Raw genomic sequence first — 23286 nt, 5'->3', positions numbered from 1 at the left:
ATAATGCATAAGCTGCATGTATTTAATTTGTGAGGTACAGTTGAATTTTGATACAGGCTTAGCAAGATGTTACTGATACATCTGAAGAAATTTGTGATAAGTGTAAGGGTAGGAGTTGTTTGTATAATACACTTAAGAGGAAATGCTGTTAGTGAAATACAAACTGACAGAAAGGTATTTGTTTTAGAGCTAGAGTGATACCAAGTGCAGTGTTGCTACCTCTGCAGTTGGTTGGTATGGTGGAAAATGTTGGGATCAAGAGGACAGTGAAGTTGGTCCAGTAAGATATCTGTCATATTTGATATGTCATATATTTTTAATCTCTGATTTACTTAATTACTAATTAAATACACAAATTGTGCTCATCTTTGACCTAATTCACTGTAGTGAGTAATGTTAATTATTAGTGAAGAACGTCATAGTCAGCCACGCATTAGTAAAAGTACTACATGATTTGGAGTAATTAGTAGGACAGTTTTGAATCAGCTGTTTTATTCTAAACAAGTAAGGTTGTAAATTGGAACTGATATGCAGTGGTATGACAGCACCTTTCTTTGGTCTGACAGGACTTTGGTCTGTGAAATGTTGGGAGGCAAAAGGATGGTGTACAGTACATTCATTTTCTCTGCTTTGTTTTTAGCTTACCTCATATGGTTGTTCAGTGATTCTATTAAATTAGTGATATCCTCATGGAAAAAATGTAATCACTCTGTATCTTACCTTTATGAACAGGCTTGAAGGAGAGGTGAGGAAGTAATGGAGAAGAGAATGGAAGCATATCAGGCCTTCCAAATTTTTCTTTTGGAGCAAGCCCAAAATGTGTTTACATGTCACTTTGGAAATGCGTGTTTTGCTTCTGGGTTGTACAGATTTCCTCATCCAAGGTTGATAAACCTGAACCCTCCATGATGGGAAGGCAATTCACTTGGAAAAGATGAGAGTACAGGAAGAACCTTTGCTTTAGTTTTGGTCTGTGTCCTCTGTGTGATGCTTTATAGTGGTGTGTCTGGGGTCTTTGCTCATTCTTCTGCAGGAACAGTGAAATAGCTTGCAGTAGATGTACCCTGACTTTCCTTCCCTTGCTCCCCAGATGAGCCTCTGCATGGCAGGAAAGAGAAGGACATGGAGGGACGATGGAGTTCCTTTATGAGCACCTCTCCAAAACTTCAGTGCAGTAATTTTTCACAAATGGAGTGAATATGAGAGAAATCTTTAAATTTTCTTTCTCAGTCACTATGTTATTAATTAAAGAAGAAAACTGGGATGTTAAATACGCAAATTTGGTTGTATGCTGGTTGAGGATGAGGCTTAGAAGGGAATATCAAGAAGATGAGGAGGGGAGGCTTGAATGTGACTGACAGCGGATTGTAATTGCCTACAGGAAGTTATTTTTCTCAGATCAAGTCTCCCTCTAATGTTGTCCCCAACCTACAGAATTTTAGTAATACATTCTTTAGAATCCCTGTCCAGTCTCAAGTCGTACAAGCATGTGTTGATGAGTAACTAAGATTCTACAGAAGATACATTCAAGGATACAGTGGTAACATCCTCTAACTTCCAACTTCTAACTTTGACATCTCCACAGATAGCTTGCACACAGAATATGATGCTTCTTATCTTGCTCAGTGCTTGAAGGTATTTATTTTTATATTTGCTTATGCACAGTTTTGATTTAATTTATTTGCAGTATCATTTCATCCCGGTCAATAGTTCGACCCACTTAACTAGCAACCAGGGGAATAAATGAAACTAATTTTGACTCTCTCTTTCTCAGTCAAGTGGGTTGTCTGGCGAGCCAAAAGTGTAATAAATACGTTTGTCTTTGATGGCAATTTACAGATTCATGCACTAGAAAACAGAGAGTGGTGTTTCAGTTTCATTGCCTAATTCAGACACTGTCAGATGCAGGTGATGGGATTATACATGTCCTTTTATCTCTGCCAAAAATGCATTTTTTTGGCTCCTGCTTTGATGTTTTCCCATAAAAATGAACATATTACCGCAGAAAATGAAGGGGGTTTGCCACATTGTGTGAAGAAATATTTAGGAATGCATGTTTAAGTATATACATCTAGACTTATGTACATACATGTGATTGTAGCTTTTACCTTTAGTCATGTTCTGTCGCCTTCATAGTACAATATACCTGGAATAATTTCATGAGAGCCCATGGTTGGAGGTCTGGGTTGTTTGTCACTGGGAGGAAGATTTGTCCTAGATTACCATGTAGGTTCAACTTCTATTTGTTTAACTATCAAAGAAAATATTTAAAATAAATACATTTGTTTGAATTATTTATGTGTGACTTTTAGCATTTATTTCACAGGTGTCTATATAGATGCATATACACAGCCACATTTTGTTGAATAGATAAAAATCTTATTAGTTCTCAGTGATGACCTGCTGTGGTCTCCCTTTGGTGAGCGTGTATCCGAATCTGCCCAGGGTATCTTTCTAAAATGTTATCCACTGTTCCTGGTGCTCTGCTGCTAGGAGGATGCTGCAGGATCAGTAAGTGAGCCTGGCCCATTTAGCTGCCTGTGACTGACTCAGCCAAGGTCACATCTTGTTGGACCATGAAGATGTTTGCCTTTAAGCTGAAGCACTTTGAATTCCTTTTACATCCTCATGTTTCAGAAGGACATAGTCACATCACTCTCAGTCTGCTCAGGAGGTGAAAGGGTCATTCCCAACACCCTGTCATCATCGATGGTGCCTGACATTCACCTTGTGCATGGTGCTCACTGAGCATTGCTCCGCTGGTGGGACACCCACCTCCACACTACGGCTGAACTAGTGCTGCCAGCTCTTATGGTTGTAGGGAAATGACCAGAAAAGTCAATCCATGAGCAGACTACCTGTGCAAATAGATGATGGAAACAAAAGCTATCCTAAAAGGCACTTGCATTGTGCCAACATGGATCTTGTTGCTGGACCTTCACTTTCTCTGGAGCCAACAAAAACCATCTTCCCCTCATCTCACAGTTTTCTAATCAGTGCCCCACATCTGAGAAGATGACACCTAACTGTGCCTGGCACAGCTTATGACACCATGTGAACTGCCTCGTCTCTTGTGAATATAATGAAAATTCTGTCATTTTGGATTGTGTCCTGGCCAATAAAAGTGCAGAATGGGAAGTTGTTATTGATTTTGATTATTTTTCTTTTTTTTTCATGAGGCCAGGATTTTGCCATCAGCTGTAGATAGGACTTGCTCTGCTGAAATAGTGCTCCTCATGACTGTCTCAGCCTATAAATGGAAAGCTTCAGCATGCGAGGTTTGCTTTTCACTGAATATAGGTGAGAATGTTGGAAAAAAATGTCTACATGGAAACAGCCTCTGGATACTTCAGGCAGAGAAGACCTACAACAAAAGGCATTCTCAACAGAAATGATCTTTACATTGCCAGATGGTATAAGGTAATTTAGAAAAAAAAAAAAAGATACATTATGTACCCTAAGGTGCTTTCATTGCGATTTGAATATAAAGGATATGAAGTGTTGGGTGCAAGTGTTGCAACTGACAGTGGCTTAGAGCAGTGGTTTTAGCTTTTTTTTTGTTATTATTTGTAGTTATAACCCAGCTGAAAAAGGAACTTGCTTGGAGCCAAGGCTGTATCTTACTTGTCCTGCATGCTGTGAAATGTGAAATCCCATTATTTGGTTTTGGAATTACTAAGATGTGAGAAACTTGCATTTAATTTCAGTTTGTGTATGATGTCCTTTTTTATTTTTTTTTAATGAGGTCTGATGCCTGCTTATTTCAAGTGGCATCATTTCACAGGTTTTTTGGTTTTTTTTCCTGGTTCCAGTATAGTTCAGCATAAAAAGAAAGATAAAACAATATATACAAAAGGTTTGCATGGTTCTGCTGTGATGTTTCATTCTGGTGTAATCTACCTGTCCTATGTATCTACTTCTCCATCTGTAGCCCAGTAGTGCCAAACTGAATTGGGTTATCCCTGATAATGGAGTTTTTCTTCGTAATTCCCCATTTTTGGATGTAATTTTTTAAAAAAATCTTGCACCTCATCTGATGGGTGGATTAGAGGAGAGATGAGCACTTTTTTTTTTTTTTTAAATAGTACAAACAAAATAAAGGAAGAGGAAAAAGCCTAGTTCAACGAAAGCTTATGACATGATTCTAGAATGCATAACCCTGGGCAAAAAGGACCAGTTATTGGAGTAGTTCTTGAGTAACCTAATTGTTTGATAAGGATCCTTGCCTGTTTAAGTTGTTGGTTGTTGGAAATACTCCATTTCTAGATTTGTGCCTATTGCATACCCTAAGGTATGTGTACAACCCACTGTAATTGCAGAGTTTATTATTTTATTAATGAGAGCTGTGATAATGTGTTGGCTCATGAATTCCCTCCAGTCCAGGTATGGTCTCCTAATTGCCCAGGGTTCTGCGATTCCGTCATTTGTTCTGGGGATGGTGATGGGGAGCACAAGCAAATACTTCACAAGCATGGTTTACCAAACTCAGACCCCGCCCTAAAGCCTGAGTTTAACATGCAGGTAATGAATAACAATAGAAGCGGCAGAAGGAAATTCTTACTACATAATCCTGAGTACCTGAGACTTTGCCAGCTGGAAGGAGAGGGCTGCACACCTTGCTTGGCCTTCTTAACCATAACAGAGCACCCCTTAGTAGTTCTTTGATCTGGGTCTGCCTCTTTGCCCAAGTGGCTGGAAGACGCTCACTTCATTTGCTGTAAGGCACAAAACGGTGAGCAAGCATCTGGCGTGCAGCAGCAGCTCCTACTTTTCATGTGCCTCAGGGGCAGCAGGCGTACTAGGGTGCCTATTCCCATGTTGTGGAAACTACTTCTGTCTTCCGATCCTAGATCCACAGTACAAGAGAAGGGAGCAGCAGGAGTGGAGGTGTGGTCTGTGGTGTAGTTGGGGAAATCCAGTTTGCTGTGTCTATAACTCTGGAGACAAAACTTTCCCGTAAAAAGTCATGGCAAAACACCACATCCTCTAACAACTAGCACTTGCTCTGCAGTGTGGCCCAGCTTTCCTGGTACGCTGTAAACCTCTGACCCCGGGTCTGCAAGATTTGGGGATCTCTCTGAGGATGTTGTGGCTTCTCGGGTAACCCCAGCCCACAGCCTGGGGGGACAGCAATTCCCACTGAGCGTGTCACAGGCTGCCTCCTTACTGTGGTGGCTGGTACAGTTTTCCACAGCTTCTGAAACTGCTCATTACAGAACTTGGCTCTTCTACAGGGGCTTTTCATAGCTGTAGCCCCTGTGGCTTGATGCAGCATGCTTTTCTGGAGGAACAGATGGTATATTGCGTAGAAAGTTACTGTATTTTTGTATCACTGGTTTGTATTTATTTATGTCGCTCTTCATCTTCCTTTCTTTTTTTAAGGTGTGCATATAGGGCAAGTGCTGAACTTGGAATCAGTACTGGATTTGCCTTGGATATATTCAACATTATATTTGTGTGTGAGTGCAGTATTTTACACTGAGTAGAGTGTGCCCTCTGAAGTTTTAGTGAACAGATTTTCATCATTTGGATTGAAATTAGTTCAAAATACTGCAAGGGGAAAAAAGCATTTTTCCCTTAAAAGTGAGAAGATCTTTAAAACAAAAAGTCAATATCTTCTTAAATAATGTACTCACTGAAGTAGATTTAGTTTTTAAGTCAGTAGATGTGTTTTCTGTATCTAATCTTTGTTTTTTTAATTGATATCATCTGGTCAATTTGAGTCTAAATGCTATTCCCATACGAAAAATATTTATTCTAAATATTATTGTTGCCTAGGATCTTGTTGAATTCATGAGGTACAGGAGCAGTCAAGTTGATTTAATATTTTTAACATTTTTAAAGTGTTTTCTTTTTGTTTCCATGAAAGCAGTTTAAATAAGTATTTTAGCAATTGCTTTTGGTTTCTAGAAATTAGGTTACCTATTGTTGAAAACTTCAGGTTCTTATACATGGGTTTCAGATCTGCTTTGTCTTGATTAGACATTTGAAATAAAATATAAATACTTGAGGAGCCACAAAATAAGGGTTTCCTTTTCCCTCACTTAGCTTCCAGGACTTAATGTGTTTTCCCTAAAGAATCTCCATAAGCCATTACTTACAAAAGATAGTTGCAATCACAGGGGTTTGGTACTGCTTAGCCAAATCACTTTTATTTATTAACCGCTAATGTGAATATATATATTACTATACATCTCGATGTCTCTATATTATTTTGTATCTATACACTCACACGTGCCCAAGTGTATGTATATAAATACATATAGACACGCCCACAGACACATATACACTCCCACACTACGTCTCTACGGACACTCTCACACATCTGCACCACATGGGATCATCCCATTTCAAGTTTAATGTTTTCATCCTAAACCCAATCCTTACCCTATCATCAGAACATTACTCTTGGCAATGTGGAATTTTCTCAGTACCTTCTGGATGGGAGGCTGCTCGTCCCCGTGCCTGAGGACCCCCTTAGGTACCTGGCATGAGAGACCAGTGCTGGTGGCAGTGTCCTCCTGGGGCAGGAGAGCATGGCACGGGGCAGCTGAGTGCAGTAAATGAGAAGACAAAATGATGGGGAATACTTTGGGAATTTCTAATTGCTGCCACTGCACTGGTGGTTGGATCATGCCCATCAGCAATGGGCAGACTCTCCTCCTGCATTCTGTGTACTGCTGTATTTACGCTGAACACCAAGTTCACATTGAAAAACAAGTCGTCCATGCCCCCCCCCCCGCCCCTTATGCTTTTTGCCACACAGATTTTGAAGATAAATAATGACCTTCTATCAGGTGTTTTGGCAGCTTGGATTTTGTCATCTTTGTTTGCCTTTGGTGCAGGATATTTTAGTTATCTGCTTGTAGGATCATTTGAGAGAATTCCCTTAGTGATGTGATGATTCAACAACAAAAAATTTCAAGATAGTGGCTTTTCCACTTGCACTTGTCTTCAAATGGAAGTGAAAGAATTATAAAAACCTTGAACATAATTTGAATTCCCAAGTGATACACTGTAGTGGCTTTGTCAAAAGTATTGCACGGATGGGTTGTAAAGGGTAAAAGTGTAACTGAGTTTGTGGGGATCACTTTTAGATATTTTGTAAGTAGCCAACTTGAAGGGTTGTTTTCCATATGTATTTGTACCTACCACAACCAATATCTGTTTTGGAGTGGAAAGGCATGTGTTTTCATCAGCGTAGCAAGGGCATTGTCAGTGAGACCAGGTCACAGTTTGCTTCTGTCTCTTTAAGTTTCAAATTTTTAATGAATAAAACCCAGCACAACAGCTGCAGTTCTTTTAAAAATATTAGGGTTGTATTTGGATATTGCAGAGAGTGTATTGCACTTTCTCACCTCAAACCATGGCAGGGATGGCTTAATATTTTTGTCAACTAATAGAACAGTAAGATGTAATTACATGAAAATTAACTCTCAGGACATGGATGGGTGTGTGAATCCACTGCTGTTGCTTGTTATATTCTGTGTTCTTTAGCAGACACCGTGTTGCCACAGGCAGCCATAGACGTGTGGGAAGTGCCTGTTGTGATACGGCTCGGCGGTGCCTGGTGGTTACACAGCCTGGCCCTGTGCTGCTGCTGTGCCATGCGCCAGTTGTCTCAGTATGGTCAGAAGTACAAATTGTTGGTGCATTTCCTTCATTCTTGGATATGGGTCTAAAAATAGTTGGCCAAGTTTATTCTGAGTGAGTGCAGTACCAAGTGGTCAGATTTCAGACAGTCGAATGGCTCTTTTATGTGTTGTTTAGGATGCTGTGCACAGTGGAAGCTTTCTTACAGTACTTTTGAAGGTGTCAGCCCTTTTTTCCTTCTCTCAGGCGAATGTCACTACTTGTACCCATTGCTTTGTATAATATGGGCTGGATTCTGTTACAGCAACCACGGTTTTAAGGGCCAGATTCTGACCACGCTACTCTGAGCCAATCCAAACTGTCTTTGCTGCAGTTAATGCCTGTGTACTGCAAATCATTGTCAACACCAAAGACTGCTTATTTTTTTTATATTGAGAAGAGTCTCAATTATTAGTGCCAGGTTGACAACCTTCAGGATTAAGTCTTCAAGCTAATGTCAGAACAAGAAGCAATAGAGGTTTTGTCATGCTACCTGGGCAGTGAATCCTAGAGATAATTTATCTTTGAAAAATTTACCTCTAAGTGAAAGGGTAGAAAATAACCAAACCAGCTCGTAGCTTTGTAGAATAATGTTTTTGAAAGAATATCCAAATTGTTTAGTTTATAAGTAATTAAAATACTATATTTGACCTTCTTTTAGTAAAACAAGCAGTTTTTGTTAGCTAGTGACACTGCTTATATTCCATGAAAGCTACAATATATCCAAGATACAGTCTGGTGATTCCCGAGTTTCAACTCTGTAACACTGAATTACTAGGGCTGAAAGACTGGCTTCAGTTCCCGGTGTGACCACTGGGTGGTTATTGCAGAAATAAGGCAAAAATACTCTCTTCAGCCAGTGATGGTAGTATGAGAAGAGAATTCAGAAGAGCATTTTCCAAACTCCTTGTAACCTTTTTCACTGAGGTTTGTTAAGTACCTCTATTTGAAAAACATCTTCTATCAAGTGGAGCACTGCTACCCAATCTGTCATGTTCAGTGTATGCTGGGACGTGCTTATTGTGGAATGACTGTATTTATCATTGTGTTTTAACGTGTTGTTCAGAGACTATCAAAAATGGGTCTAGAGTGTGTCTCATGAATGAGAGTGTACTGTAAGCCTGTGCATCCCTCTGCCCCAGTAGAGGATCAGCTATAACCAAAGCATTTCCTACAGGTGATTGTTCAGAGTGCACTTTGAAGCTTCCAGTGGTGGGTGGAGACTCTGAAACCTCCCAAATGGTCTCATTTGGATTATTGACAACACTTTCCATTTAAAAAGTCTTTCTAATGTTTAACTTAAGAAGGTAGTAATGGTGGGTAGGACTGCAGTCCAGATTCCCTCTGTGCTTGCCAGCTATACTGATCTTCTTACGTTTAGATGGACAGCCTAGGTGACAGTCAGTTGCCAAATGTTGGACATCCATGTGCCACTACCCAACTCCTGCATCCTCACCCTTTTCCTTAAGCTGGGACCTTACCTGCTTCAGAAAGACAGAGGCAAATTTGAAAAGGAGCATCTCTGTTCACTCTGCCAGGTTGTCAGCCATATCTGACAAAGGAATCCTAGAGTTTTACCCACGAGTTGTGCCTCTGATGCATTTACAAAACATGTTTTACTTCATGGGATCCAAAGCAATGTAAGGCTCGATTTCCAGATGCTTGCAGGAGTATGGGCTGCAGAAAAAGCTTAGTGCATTTTGATATTGTAATAATACTTTATTCTACTTCTATATTGCAGTAATATTCTTACACAAGCTGTACAAGAAAAACAAGAGCAGCACGGCTCCTGAGCAAATATTGTTTCTAGTCACATACGATACTTTGCAGCTGAGCTTGGTAACACGCTGCTTAGCTGTTTTGCTATGCAAGTGCAGAGAACACTGTTAGCAATAAAGCCGCTGCTGGTTTCTCCTCCAAAACCTACCTCCTTGCAGTGCATTGGAAATGACTGAACTTTGGCCCTCAATCTGCTGACACCCTGAGGGAGCGTAAGTGTAATGACGTCTTTGCTTGTTTCAGCTGCACAACAGGAAACGCTCGTGGCCTCCCCTTCTTCCTGCTCTGAGAAAGTGCTGCTGCCTTTTTTTTTTTTTCCCCTCCCTTCCCCTGCAGTCGAGTGGGCTGAGACCTAGTTTCAGGTCTGGGCTCGGCAGCCAGCTGGTGCTTGCACAGGCCCCCACTGCTGCTGCCTCCTCCCCAGGGCAGGCGGTCGCCTCCCTATTGCTCTGCTGTGGTGGTGATGCCAGAAATATGAGCTTTGTAATTTTCTTTTTGTTATTTTTTTTTTTTTTTTTTTGCCTCCTGGAGAAGTGACTGAGAAGAGAATATAGTTATGTGGCAATGCCTTGCTCCACGGAGCATGTCACTGGACACAGCTGAGCTGCAAAGACCAGGATGGTCAGGTGATGATTTACCTTGGGGAGACCATATCACTACCTTAATGTAGAGGACACACTGTCAGGTGGGCATTGAAGGATCCTGGAATATGGTCCCACTAGTGCTGTATAATGCTGAATATACAGGGCCTGAACAGATTTCTTTGCCTTGCTGCAGTACAGAGGCTGGCTTCTTGCAGAGAATTGACAGGAAGCCTGTTTAACCCTCTCTGGCTGCTGCTTTTACACTTCATGACCAAAGCAGGGATATGAGTAAAAATGGTTATTTGCAAAACACCAGCATTTTGCGGCTGACTCAGGGAGGAGGATTTTATCTCAGCATAGTCATCCAGAATATTAAAGCAATACAGCATTTTTGTGAGTGAAATTGACTGATTCAGTATTCAACTGTTATTCTCTAATGATTGCGGGGGGAGTGGGTCACTTTTAAAAAAATAAAATTCATGTGAACTAGGGAGTTTGCATATTGTGGCATGAGAAGAGACACTGAGTAGTCAAGAGTATGGTATCCTGATTTTGAAAGATTTAATTAACTTTGAATGTAAACAGTGCTGGTGCAGTGGCTTATTCATTTGTTTAATGTTGCATAGGCATACTATTTAAGGAGCAGCTTTTGTCTGGGTTCTGTAATAAGCAACTTCTGGCTTTACCTCATTAATCTTTTGTACTACCTAGCTACATAACTGTTGTTTTTAACAAGCTGGAGTTATGTAACATGAATCATGCCTGGCGAGACGCTTGTGAGCAGGAAAAAGCAAGATAGGCAAAGAAATAACGGCACTCAATCTTTTGCGGAATAGGATATGACCGGGTTTTGTGATGAAATGCTATGTGTTGGTACTCCCAGCTGTAGAGACAAGGTCCAGCTATTCATTAGGAGGATGTGTCTTGAAACAAAGTCTTGGGATGGGAACGTTTAACAGATGGAAGAGTGAATTTGCTCAGGCATGAGCAGTTCTTGGAGGGTTTTGTATACATGGATGCCAAATTCCCCCCACCCCAACCCCCTGCCTTCTTTTTCCTCTGGGATAATAAATGGGAAAATTCCCTTAAATGGGCCTGATTACACATGTAAAAGAAAATAACTTGATGAGCTGTGATTGCCCCGTAAAGTGTTATATAAATCTTTTTCCTTCCTTTTTTTAATATGCCCTTGTAGTATCATTTGCCATGTGTGCAACACAACAGTCCTCTGTCTCAAGAGATTTTATGACCAGTTTATGGAAAGTGATTATATGAATGTATTAGAATAACAGCAATTGATTTTAAGTTAATTTTTCCTTTAATAATATTTCCTTGACATTTTTCTCTGCTGTTACTTAGGCTTGATCTTCACAGTCAGGCTGAGTTGTTAAGCCTGAGCTGACTTTTTACTTTAGAGGTATGGGTACAAATATTAAATAATAATACTGTCAGGAAATAAAGGTGCAAGAATAACAGTTTTTCAGGTAAGGAGTAGGAATAATGACTATTTTGGAAAAGAATGGTTTAGCGCTCCTGAATTTCCCTTCAGACTGTCCTGCTCCCTCTCATTTTGACCAAATAATTCTGTATTTTTCCTTTGTCTTATCTATAAATGAAACAGCTGTAAACTGTGGCACAGGGTTATAAAGTCGTATATTTTTAAACTTTATTGTTATTAACAACAGATGGTCAAAAATGAGTGCTGATATTAATGGTCTTCTACACTGCCATGTGTGCATATGAGCACAGTGTCTGATGGCGCCTTGGTACAGGTGACAGCTGAGATGTTACAGTGACAAGCAGTTGCCTCTGTAAGCTGCTGCTGTAGCCAGCACCCGTGCTGATAACCTCAGCACAGAGACAAGGGGATGAACAAGCACAGACGGAAACAAGTATTTTCTCACACAGGAGGCCATTCAGGTCATGGCCAAGGGATGTCGAAAAAGTGCTATAGGGAAGTGGACCATGTTGCTCTTGGTATGTCCTTATTGTCCAAACAAATGCAGGATTTCTCTTGGACCATCAGTGCAACATCCTTCAGAAGAAACTTGCTTTTTTATGAAAACTTAAATTTCAGCCTTCTGGAGAATTTTTGTTTATTGCACTGAATTGACTTAGTTTTGTGTAGTCACTTTACTGTTACAGCAGCAGAAGCTTAGAGCTGGGAATCTAAATAGTGGCACATGAGGACACCAAGACCTTGTAGGTGGAGAAAGATGTTTTCCTAAACCTGCATGATAAAAACCAAAATTAGAATTCATCAAATGCTTTCTGTTTCTATCAACTCCAGTAGTTATTACTTCTGACTCCGTAGTGAGTTTTGTCTGACCAATAGTTATGTCCTTTTTGCAGCTCCATGATTTACTTGATGCAGATGAACATTTTACAGGGACATTGTATAAAATTATTGAAATTTTTGTTGGTGCACTTTTCTGTTGTGGTTACTTAGGGGGTTCAAGTGTCCTTTACTTGAGTGTACTTTACTTGAGTTTCCCATACTCTTTTGGATGAGAACTCCTTGTGGCTTTGTTAAGAACCAAGACTTGTAAGGCCAGGAGGGCCAGAGGGAGCATCATGGGACCCATGGGAGTTTCCACCCGTGTTTCGGTAGAGTCGATGAGATGAGCATGGCTGCCGAGAGGCTTGTTGTGGCTTCCTGCTGCCTTATCTTGTCAGGTGAGAGCCTGTGCCTGCTGGCTTTTGCTGAGGGGCAACCAGGGGTGGGCTGGGGGATGAGCTGGCGGGTGAGCTGGGCTGTGCAGGCACAGGATGGTGCCATGGCAGATGAGCATAGCCCACGGATCAGTGCCCGCGGGGAGCGAGGATTATTCACCATGTGCTGTGGGAGGTTTGGGCTGGCCTTGATTCTGGTGCAATTTCTGTTGAAATCTGTGAGTGAGCAGAGTAGGGTAAGCATGTGGCTGCTGGATGGATGAAAGTTGGTTGCCACAAGTGTCATTGATGCATGAACAAGGAGGGGGTGTATCTCTGTGCATGAGCAGGCAGCAGCTTGCTTAGGATCTCACATCCTGAGATCTTTGAATAGATCTTCAGAGGTTACTATTCCAGGTCATAAGGCTCCGCACAGAGGGATTTTTTGCCCTGCAAGTTGCTGTACAGTTTCATTTTTCTTGATTTTGTGTTTCTTTTTAATTCAAGCACTTAAGTGTTGTCAGGTTATCAAGTTGTTCCCATATTGTGGCAAAACTTCAAACAATTACCAACTCAGTTTCACCATTTTTGCCTGTTAAAAAAAAGGTGAAATTTAATTTACACTAATTATTTAACCAAATGAGATGCTCAGCATGAAAATGACCAGGTGCAAATTAAGATGAAATAAGTAAGGGAAAAAATATGCTGCACATTACATTTTTCGTATTAAGCATTCTATTTGTATTTCATTACCAGTCCATCTGCAAGAAGACTTTTCTTAGCAGATTGAAGCATTTAAAAAAAACTCAAAACAAATTTACAGTAAGACTGATACAAATAAAGAATACATTAAGACGGGAGAGTTTTAAACAAACCTTCTCATTATTGCAGGCTTATTTTCTCTTAACTCTGGTTGTACTGCGTGCCTGGGTAGGGTGTCTGGCGTCATACAAAGGCCACCCTTTTTCCACATTTTGTTGCTGCAACACTACCTCCCCGGAGCTGCTGTGTGTGTAAAGTTGGACCCTAGGTAATACTGAAATTTGTAGAATGTGTAACCTGAGTGGGTGTGTGGTCTTAGCTCCTTGTCACAGGAATGGATTTGAGTGCTTTTGCCTGGTTCCTATGACTGTGCTTGTTGCAGTCCTGCTGCTCCTCAGCCAGTCCCATGTGAACCTGTCACTGCTTTGGGAGAGGCAGATCACGAGTCACGATGGTTCCACTGTTCATGGGGATGAGAAGCAAAAGCTTTTGTTCAGTTGTAGACAAGGCTGGCCATGGGATTGTGTTGACTGCACCAGCAGTCTCACCAAGGCAAGTTCAACACCGTAGTGGTGTTGCCATGGCGCATGTTTCTTTCAAAGCACCAATACAACACCTTTCTCCATTGTAGAGAATGGGTTTCACCCTGCAAAAATATGTGTGCTGTCTTTCTTTACCTTGGCAGGCTCTGGTTTTGAACCTCCCCAAACTTCAGAGATGTTTGTAGCAAGGTTAACTTTGTGAATGCAGTTGTTTTTTTGAGTGCATCATGAAAGAGTTGGTTTATCTGCATGGAGCATGCTTCCTTGTGCAGTTGCTTTCCACGGTGCAGTGCTCGTAGATTAAAATCCTTTCTGTTGTGCTTGTGCCAGTTCAATTCCTTCTGCAGCAAGTCCATTTTCCTGGCATACTGCGTGCAGTAAGGTGCCTGGTTGCATTAGTGAGAAAGAAAATATTTTGCTTCTGCTGATGTGTCACTCTAGTAGATTCAAAATGGTAATGACTATTTTTTTATAACCATTTTGCAAAGATACTCTGAAAACTAGAATAATGCTCACTGCTTCAATGTATATTTTATTCCATCTGAAAAACCGCTTTAAATGCATGTGTTTGCACTTGGAATTTCAATGCTTTGCATCAGAACTAGAAATGACGTCAGATGCATGGAGTAGACCTTTAAGTTTATGGTGGCATTTTCCTGTCTGTGACATGTAATCACACGAGCTCAGCAGTACACAGCTGATTTGATGTGTTTACTGTAATTCTCTACCTAAGGAAGTGCGGTCTAGTGACTAGCAGGCTGGGTGGGGAATCAGTACCCACAGCTTCAATTCCTGGTTCTGCTACACAGTTCATGAGTTTGGGGCAAGAGTCACACCACCTTACACTGATTTTCATGTGAGTTATATTCATAAATATGAGTGATGCACAGCAATATCACTGTTGTGCAGTGTTCTTTTTATGTCGGTTCCACTTCCTTATCTTACAGAGATGTCCTGTAGACAGATGCTGTATTCTGCCATTGATCCATGGGGAGCCAGTAGGGGCTGCAGGGTTTGAGCCTTAATTTTAGTTTGTTTGTTTTGTGTCTGTTTTTAAGTGACCATTCTCAGGGTGACTGATAGCTGTACCATTTACTATGGGCACCTCTGCTCATGGTATTCATGGTATTAAACATGGAAGTCATTGCAAATGTCAGGCTACGTGTGGCTTTGGAGTCCAGTTCTATCTCCTTTACTTAAGAGGAAAAACAGCCTAACTAAGGTGCAGTCAGCAGCCAAGGCATGAGAGAAATGCAGCACAAATATCTGCCAGATGAATCTGGTGCTTGATTAGCAAAGCCCCTAAGAGAAACTTTAATTTCAAGCAGATTCCTAAGTCATAGTGAAATCACTGGGTCCTACACATTCTTCTGAAGTTAAGTATACGGTTATATACTTCGTGAATAGAAATGGCTTATTGAGCTGGAGCCAGCGTGGGGAATTTTGGGACTCCTGCTGTTCTGCTTACAGTGTTTTGCAGGAGAATTTAAGGGTGTAGAATGACACCAACTGGATTCACAGAACAATCTGCTCCTGTTCCCGTGAACTCCAAATTATTTTCCTTCTCACATGCAAAATTGTATCGAGAGCTGCATTTAAAAACCCATCTGTTGTCCATATTATATCAATAGGAAGAAAAATTTTAGACTTCTAAAATATTCTGGTTATGTGTTCCATCCTGCTGTCATCTGTCTTTCAACTACAAGCCATTTCTTGTGGTTGCACTTACTTGTAGCTACTCAAATCTTTTCCCTCAAACCAGCAGATGAAACTCTGAGTTACCTAAACTGCAGAGATGGAAGCAGCATGCTATGAACTGGTAGTGGAAAGAAATGACTGCTTTCAAAATATGATGCTTTTGATAGCATAAAATAAATAAATAAGTATAATATTTGTTTTCTTATCAAGTATGGAAATGAGTAATAAATTACTTCAAAAGTGGTTCCATCATATTTTTCATTACACAGTATATTTGAAGTATCATCAACATCTACACGTTTTGATATAATTCATGACACAAATATGCATAACAAAATACAGCCTTTAAAAATTACTATTTTTTTAGTTTTTAAAGCAAAATAAGATTATAATTTCAGTGCTGCTGGTTATAATTTTATAATTCACCTGCTGCTGATCCAGCTTTCCTGTGTTGCAGTGGCAGTAGCATGAATGTAATTATTGGCAGACTGCTTTTCAAGAGGACAGCAATGAAGTTAATCGGTAGTGTTTATTTTCGTTTTGTTGTTACATTTTGCTGAAACAGCCAATTGTGACAGGACGAGAGAGACAATATTGTATTATTTTGGGTTTGGAAGTTTGTCTTTGCAACAGTAATGAGTACTCAGGGGTGTGTGTATATGTATTTTCTTCTGCAACAGCTCCCAGGCTTCTCTCACCATTTTTAAAGCAGCATCTTCTCACTGAGAGCTTCAGGATTTTAAAAATGCTGCACTGTGTCCTCCCTAGAAAACTCCATGGGACACCCTCAGGCTATGGGAGCTTTGTAGGTTTTTCCCAGTGATTTGCAGACCTCAGATACAAACTGTCCATTCACGATGGTTGGGTAGCCGGGCCCTAGGCCTGTGTGGCCGGACAGAAGGTTGTCGAGGCATCGCTGTGAGGCAGTGCTCTATGTGTGTGTGTTAGAGAACCTTCCCACACTCTGGTTTCTGCTCCTTCAGTACTGCACCCGCCAGATGCACTAAGGAAATGCCTCTGATTTTTCAGTATGCAGCAGAAATCATAAACCTCAGCTTCCTGTTAGTGCCTGTCTTTTGAAGGCGGGCCCTGGCTGTGTTTGAGCTGCTGTGTAGAACGAAGCAAAGGTCTGGCCCTTGAGCTGACAGCCAGGTCGCAATGCCTAGGTCACATCCTTGGTGCTCAGGCAGCCCTCCTGGCAGTGGGCTTGTCTTGTGAAGAGGAGGTTGGGGTAGTCCAAAACCATGCTTGAGGGCAAGTTATGGAGCAGTGTGCTCCAGTGCACAAACTTGCTTCCTTTCCCACTTTTATTTAGCCATATGGGTGCACCTGTAGTTGTGAACTTCAGCTTTTGACACAGTTTTGCATCTCAGTACATCTGTTTTATATGCAAATTCTGCTTTCTCTTTGACTCAACATGGAAGATTTTTCCCTTAACATGAGCACTGACCATCTCTCTCTTGTCTAAGCATAAGTTGGAATTGGAAGGAACTTCTAGCAACTGAGTAATTTTGAGGCTGCTATTTCTTTGTTTAATGTCTTTAGAGAAATTATTAGGAGAAGATGGACAGACACAGGCATGACATTGCACACAGTTTGTGATTGCGGGGGCATTTTTTACGTAGGAAACTAATAGGAAACAAGGAAAAAGAGATCTTGGGAGGAAGGCTGAATTAATTCCTTTGAGAATGCTTTCTGGATAGAAAGCTATGTGAAAATGGTAAAATGTTAGAACTGCATGATATAAGTGATTTTTTTATTACTACGACTACTATTTTCCATGTGGTAATATCTAAAGGCTTCTATAAGGATGTAGGCTTCCCTGTTTTTACATCTTCAGACTCACTGAATTTACAATGTAAATATCTGACAGATGAGGAGAGGAAAGAAATGTTGTCATAGGGATCAAAGATGGAGACAGAATTGTGAGATGCCCTCCATGGTCAGATAAGAAATCATTGGAAGCTAAGAGCTCAGTCTGTTTCTCAAGTCCTATGACTTGGTAGCACTCCCAGCACCATACATCACTTAGCATCACAGAGGTCAATCTGTGTGCCTTTCGCTCTGTGTTAAACTTTCAGCAACCCTTTTTCTGCTGAAGCTTTTGACATATTTAGTTTATTACATCTATCTTTGTGTTGCGATTCAGACCTGAACTTGTTTCATTCTTAAGTTTAAAGATCCCATCTGACATAAAGTACATTGATTTTGTGGATGATTTATGGAATAATGTCGGATGCCACTATTTTAAAAAATGTTACCGCCTTGCAAAAGTGAATGTCTTGTTTCTTTGTTTAGTAACATATTCAAAACACTTGAAAGGAAGTTTTGGAATAAGGAGATTTCTACCCTGGGGGATTAGTATCCTGTGCTTTCGTTAGGTCATGTCAGGCCATTGTTTTACTTTTCTTATCATAAAGATCTTGTGTCTTTATTCGTGCTCAGCTGTGGACTTGAGTTTCCTGGAAGAGAGTGAAATAATTAAGAAATAATACTACAAAATCATATGTTCCCTGTAGCTATGTTTGTTTAGTTGAAGGTAGTTCTGATCTGTAGTTACATAGAGCAATCGGTGGTGTAGATACTTCCCATTAATAAGTGGTATCTTCTGTCTGCGGTTCTGACTGTAGCTGAAAAGTAATAGGATTCTTCTGTATGAAAAAAAACACAGAGAAATTCAGGGTCACCTCTCAAATGGCTAGTAAAATGGGGGTCTCTTGACTAGTAAAACTGGGGTTTTCACCCCTGACTGCCAGCTGGGATTCTTAGTGGTTTTTTCTGTACTGGTGAATGACACGGTGGCAGGGTATGGGAAAAGGGCATGTTTAATTTATTGCTGTAGATGCAGCCGCTGGGGAGGATGTCTGGGTACACAGGGTGGTTTATCGGCAGAAGTCATTAAAGTAGGGTGATTAACGTGGTGCCAGAGAAGGGCATGCGGTGTGTTGTGCTTGCACTTAAAATCTGTGTGAGCTGCCACACAAGGTCACACAGCCTAAATACAGTCCTGGTGAGAGGAGTTGCGGGAGGAAGAAGGGCAGTGCCAGCCTTAATTAAAATCTCATATTGCTGTGCAGTTTTGTCAGGTGATGGAAGAACACCTTCTTAATGACTTGCTAATGGGATGGACGAAGCTCCTCCGTCTTGCCTTGCCTGGTAAATCTGGCTTGGTTCTGGTGTGACAGAGCTGAGATATTTGTATGAGTGATGCGAGCAATAGCTTTCATGGTCACACCCTGGGATGCATGTGCCTGCTTTGAAAATAAGCAGAATTTCTAGCACTGACAGTGAGATGCCTTTCTCCAGAACTAAATTTATCAATACAAGGAGGCATGAGAAGGCAAGGCTTGTTATGTCCCGTATGCCATGGGACTTTTCCTTTGAAATGTGTTATTCCATTTCCTCCAAGTATTCCTTGGGGAAACAATTTGGATTTAGCATGCATTTTACCATTGATTCTTCATTCATCACTATCTGCTGCTAGATTTTTGTCATAGTTTGTTTACTTTCATTCGCTGCCAAACACCACCACTCTGCTTGCAAGCTGCCCTGTGATGTGCGGGTTGTAGTCCGTGTAGAGAAGTCTTGGTAGAGCAGGGCAGGGGTGCTGTGGGTGACCCCATAAAACACACAACAGATGTGCAGCAGCCAACAGATGTGTCAGCCTGCCCAGATAGCACAGAAACTACCTCCTGCACAGACCTCGTTCTTCCAACCAGGGACCAACATGCTCTCTTATAAACAAAAATAAATGAATTGAACCTAGGGTATTGTAGCCTTTCCAGGGGACAGCTCTGACTGAGAGAAACTGGAGAAAAAGGTCCTGGCAGAGGTTATACACCAAGGCTCTCTTCTTCATGTAAGTGGCAACAGCAGAAGGAGATGAAGCTGCACAGCCACATGAGTAAATGTGCAGAATCTGAAACTTGCACTTCTGGCTCGTCTATGACATACCATCCTTTTATAGTGTGAGATGAAATGTCCAGCACCGAGTTTCAGCTGCCCTCAGCAGACATGCCATTACCTTCTGTCTCAGTGCATGGCCGTAATCTCATCCTGAAAAATAAGATTTTACCTTCCACTTACCCTTCTGGAGACAGCTTGTCAGAGCAACATGGTACCACAAACTTATCCTGCTTAATGTCAGCTAATTAAATTCATTTTTGAATATAGTACTAAGCCAATTTAATTCTGTCTTTCAGAGTCTGCAGAGACAGTTGTGACTTTCAGATGGGTTTCTGTCTCTGATTAGTGATCAAATCTCTTTGTGCTTCTCTAGACTGGCTCTGACTGTCTTTTTCTGCATGTCTCTCATCAGTACTTGGGATGTTAGGGAATGGGATGTTTGCTTCTGTGCTTTTATATCCCCAGCATCTTCTGTCACGTTTGACAACATCCTCCGTTTAATGACTTTTGTTCTCTGAAATGAGTTTCGTTACTATGGCTGAAATAGAAATAGGAATTACTGTGAAATTCTCCTGGTGCTAGATCTTGATTTTAGAGGTTGTTTTTCAAAAGTGTTGATCTGTGGAGGGATGGGCGTTGGAGTGACCTTCTAACTCTGAGCTCATATACCCACCTCTGGATGATCATCCACATCACAGTCCAAGTCACAGTCCAAGTGCAACAGCCTCCAGTAATGTTTACTGTCTGTCACTATTAATATATTTTTTTATTACAAACATTCATGAAAATAAGGGGCAGAATTAAAAGAAAGAAAAAAGGATTCATCTGAAAGAGAGAAAAGGCAAAACAAGTCATAGAGTGATAAAATGACAAAGAACAATATACATGATTAATAAAGTAGTGCTGGTGGAATATATCATGCCAGGGACAGTCTAACAAGTGTTTTTTAGTTTTAGAGGCAATCTCTGCACGTTATCAAAGAAAGTCAAAGAAAAAATAGTTTGTCTGGAGATTTTCATGCTTTATTTTTTGTACCACTCTGGCACGTCCCTCACTCCTTTTGTGCAGCTTTGTGCCAGGGAGTGCCTCCAATTTCCGATTTCTAAATTCCCCCATGCCATTGGGCAGCAGATTATTGTGCATCACCGTGGAACCCCCGCTGCAGCTTACCCCTGTTTGCAGCTGCATTTCCTTTCTCTCATTCTCTTCCCACTTGCCCTCCCACTTGTTGACCTGTTTGTGTTCAGACATTACAAAGGCAGAACTGAATAGTCGCTATCAGCAGTGTAATTCCCGGTCACTGAGAAACTACTGCTCCTGTTTTCCTCCCAGAGTGCAGCTGCAGTGTATGTGGAGACATGGTCTGGGGAAAAGCCTGTGTCATTGTCCAGCACCATGCCTCTTCTGTGTGGAGAAGAGGGCTTCAGTCTGTGTGGATGTCAGTCTGATATATTTTACTGTCACTTCATTCATTCATCCATTTTTTGTGTTGCATAGTAAAGCATACAGCAGTTGTGTCTGTAATGCAGCTTCTGATGGCAGAGAGAACTAAATACCAACTTTCTCACTTTTACTGAAATCATGCTGAAGCTGTAAAATAGAAAACAGTGCCAGGAAAGTAATACTTGAGACTTAAGTTTATTGAGAGGAAAGGACAGAAAAGCTTTTTTCAGATCATTAATTACATTTTAAATTTAATTTTAAACTCTACTTTTCTGAAAGCCTATTAAGAGGTATATATTTTTTTAATTAGAAGCTGTAGTTTTTAATGAAACACATATAGTAGAATATGTTTTATTATGAATCTGGAGAGTTTTTGAGTCTTGATACCTCCTGACCCGAGTTTAGTAAACTGTTCAATGCTTGTATATAACCAATTTAAGCATTTGGTTTAGCTGCTTTGTCTATTTCTAAAGTCCTTGTTCATTATTTAAATGAGCAGGTAGAGAAAGAATTGCTAAACCCCTGGTAAGTCCTAGAGCACAGCAATGGTTTTATAGGGATTTTCTAAATACTTGTGTTTGTTAGGCCTCTGTAGTGCTGTTGGTGTGACTACATTGTGTGCATTTATATGAATATTTTTAATACAAAAGATCACATATTTGCTTCTTCAGTGCTGTACTTCCTTGTAAGAAAGGAGTGCTTGGAGGCAAGAGGGTAATTTATCTGTAGTTTAGTATGTATAAATGCAGTTTTAGGGTAGTCCTAAGACCTGTAGACTCAGCTTTAGGAGGTGATGGCACACGTATGTGGAATTAAGTTGGAAGCAAAAATTTAATTTCAGCTTCCATTAATTTTTCTAACTGTGCCTAATACTGCATTTCCTTAAAACACTGCTTGTGAAAATGAAGGTTTTAATTGATAGCACTAGAGATTATCACTGTCTAGCTATAGAAAATAAACAGTTTGGACAAGAACTGTATTTATTTTCTTACTAGTCTCTCTTTCTGTAGAGACTATATTGATTTGTATGCTTAGTTCCCAGTCTTTCTCCCACTGAGATTTTAAGTGCTGGGTCCCCAATGGATTTCTGTCAACACTAACTATTTCCATAATTGCTAGAACCACGTACTTAAATACCTCCCATATAATTTCTATTTCTATTTCATTTCACAACAGCTTCCATGCTTCTGCTTCACCTAGAAAGACTTTGCTTTTGCCTTGAAGAGGCTCTTCTAGGACTTGAAATTTTTAAGTGTAGTTTGGGGACTTTGGTGTTTGTTTCTCACCACAGGTAAGGAACTAGGAGGCCTCTGATAGATCTTTGTAAAAGATCTTGAAAGTTGTCAGGGTTATGAGTAATTACATCAGTTCTTACCTGTTGCTCGTCAGAGCCTCCAGATCCACTAGAAGTGGTTTTGAGCAGTTTTGGCTTTTCTCTATATGGTCTCTGAGATCCCTCCATCTCAACTGTGAGCAGAGAGGCAGCAAGCTCTGAAATGAGGCATGACTTGTGGCCTTGAAAATCTGGACCTGGCCAAGGAAGAGGATAAAGACTCAGTGAAGAAATATGAGCAAAAGGGAATCAAATGGAGAATTACAAACAGATTTCCTACAGGATGCTGAAGAGCAAGAAGCCAATGGTAGCTGGTGACAGCTAGCAACTTGAGTTAGGTTTGAACTGATTCACTAGAAATGATAGACACTTGGTTCCATGTATGCTGTATATTTCTGTTCATGATGTAGCTATCTGGTGGTCTTTCTTTTAAATTCATATGGTGATTTAGGACTTCAAAATGAAAGTATTCATGAGAGTTTTCATTTTCTAGCAGTACTGTTAACAGACATCAAGAAAAAAAAGGTTTAAATTAATTATTCACCTGAAAAGTCCTGGTAGTTTGCAAGGCAAATGATTAGGTGCAGTGACTGGGGACAGATTAATTAAATGACTCAAAATAAATCTGCAAGCAGAAAAAGAATGTGTTTCATGTCTTACTGTACTTTTCTGTTGAAGGCAGTTGTCCACGTTTCTCCTTCTGTGTGGGGTATGTCACAAATGATTTCTCTGGGAAGGAAGATTCTTTTTAAGCCTTCAATGGGTTGAGAAAAATTTTGCTTTTGAAATTTGATTTTCTTCTTGAAAACCACTTACCCTAGGATAAGATGCAGCTTGTAGAGTAGAAGGAAGATCAGCTTCTGTTTGGGGAGGCTTGATTAAAAAATTGGATAGTTTGTTTGCTGCAGTGTGTCTTGTCAATGCAGATAACGCTGCTAATGCAAGCTCATTTTCC

General features: G+C 40.6%; 1 protein-coding gene across 5 annotated transcripts in view; it reads left to right on the top strand.

Moving 5' to 3' along the window:
• Positions 1 to 23286, top strand: part of HIVEP2 (HIVEP zinc finger 2) — a 137362-nt gene that overhangs the window by 8212 nt on the left and 105864 nt on the right. The window contains exon 1 of one of the 5 annotated variants that reach the window (XM_069010540.1): positions 3196 to 3420. The exons of 3 other annotated variants lie outside the window; for them this stretch is intronic. The gene's annotated coding sequence lies outside the window, so the exon portion shown is untranslated. Of the gene's footprint in view, positions 1 to 3195; positions 3421 to 9986; positions 10097 to 23286 lie in introns of those variants that run through there. One more of the 5 variants, XM_069010543.1, reaches the window with a different exon arrangement.

Source organism: Aphelocoma coerulescens, chromosome 3 (assembly GCF_041296385.1).
Source record: "Aphelocoma coerulescens isolate FSJ_1873_10779 chromosome 3, UR_Acoe_1.0, whole genome shotgun sequence".
Taxonomy (NCBI): domain Eukaryota; kingdom Metazoa; phylum Chordata; class Aves; order Passeriformes; family Corvidae; genus Aphelocoma; species Aphelocoma coerulescens.
This window is presented reverse-complemented; position numbering and strand designations above follow the sequence as displayed.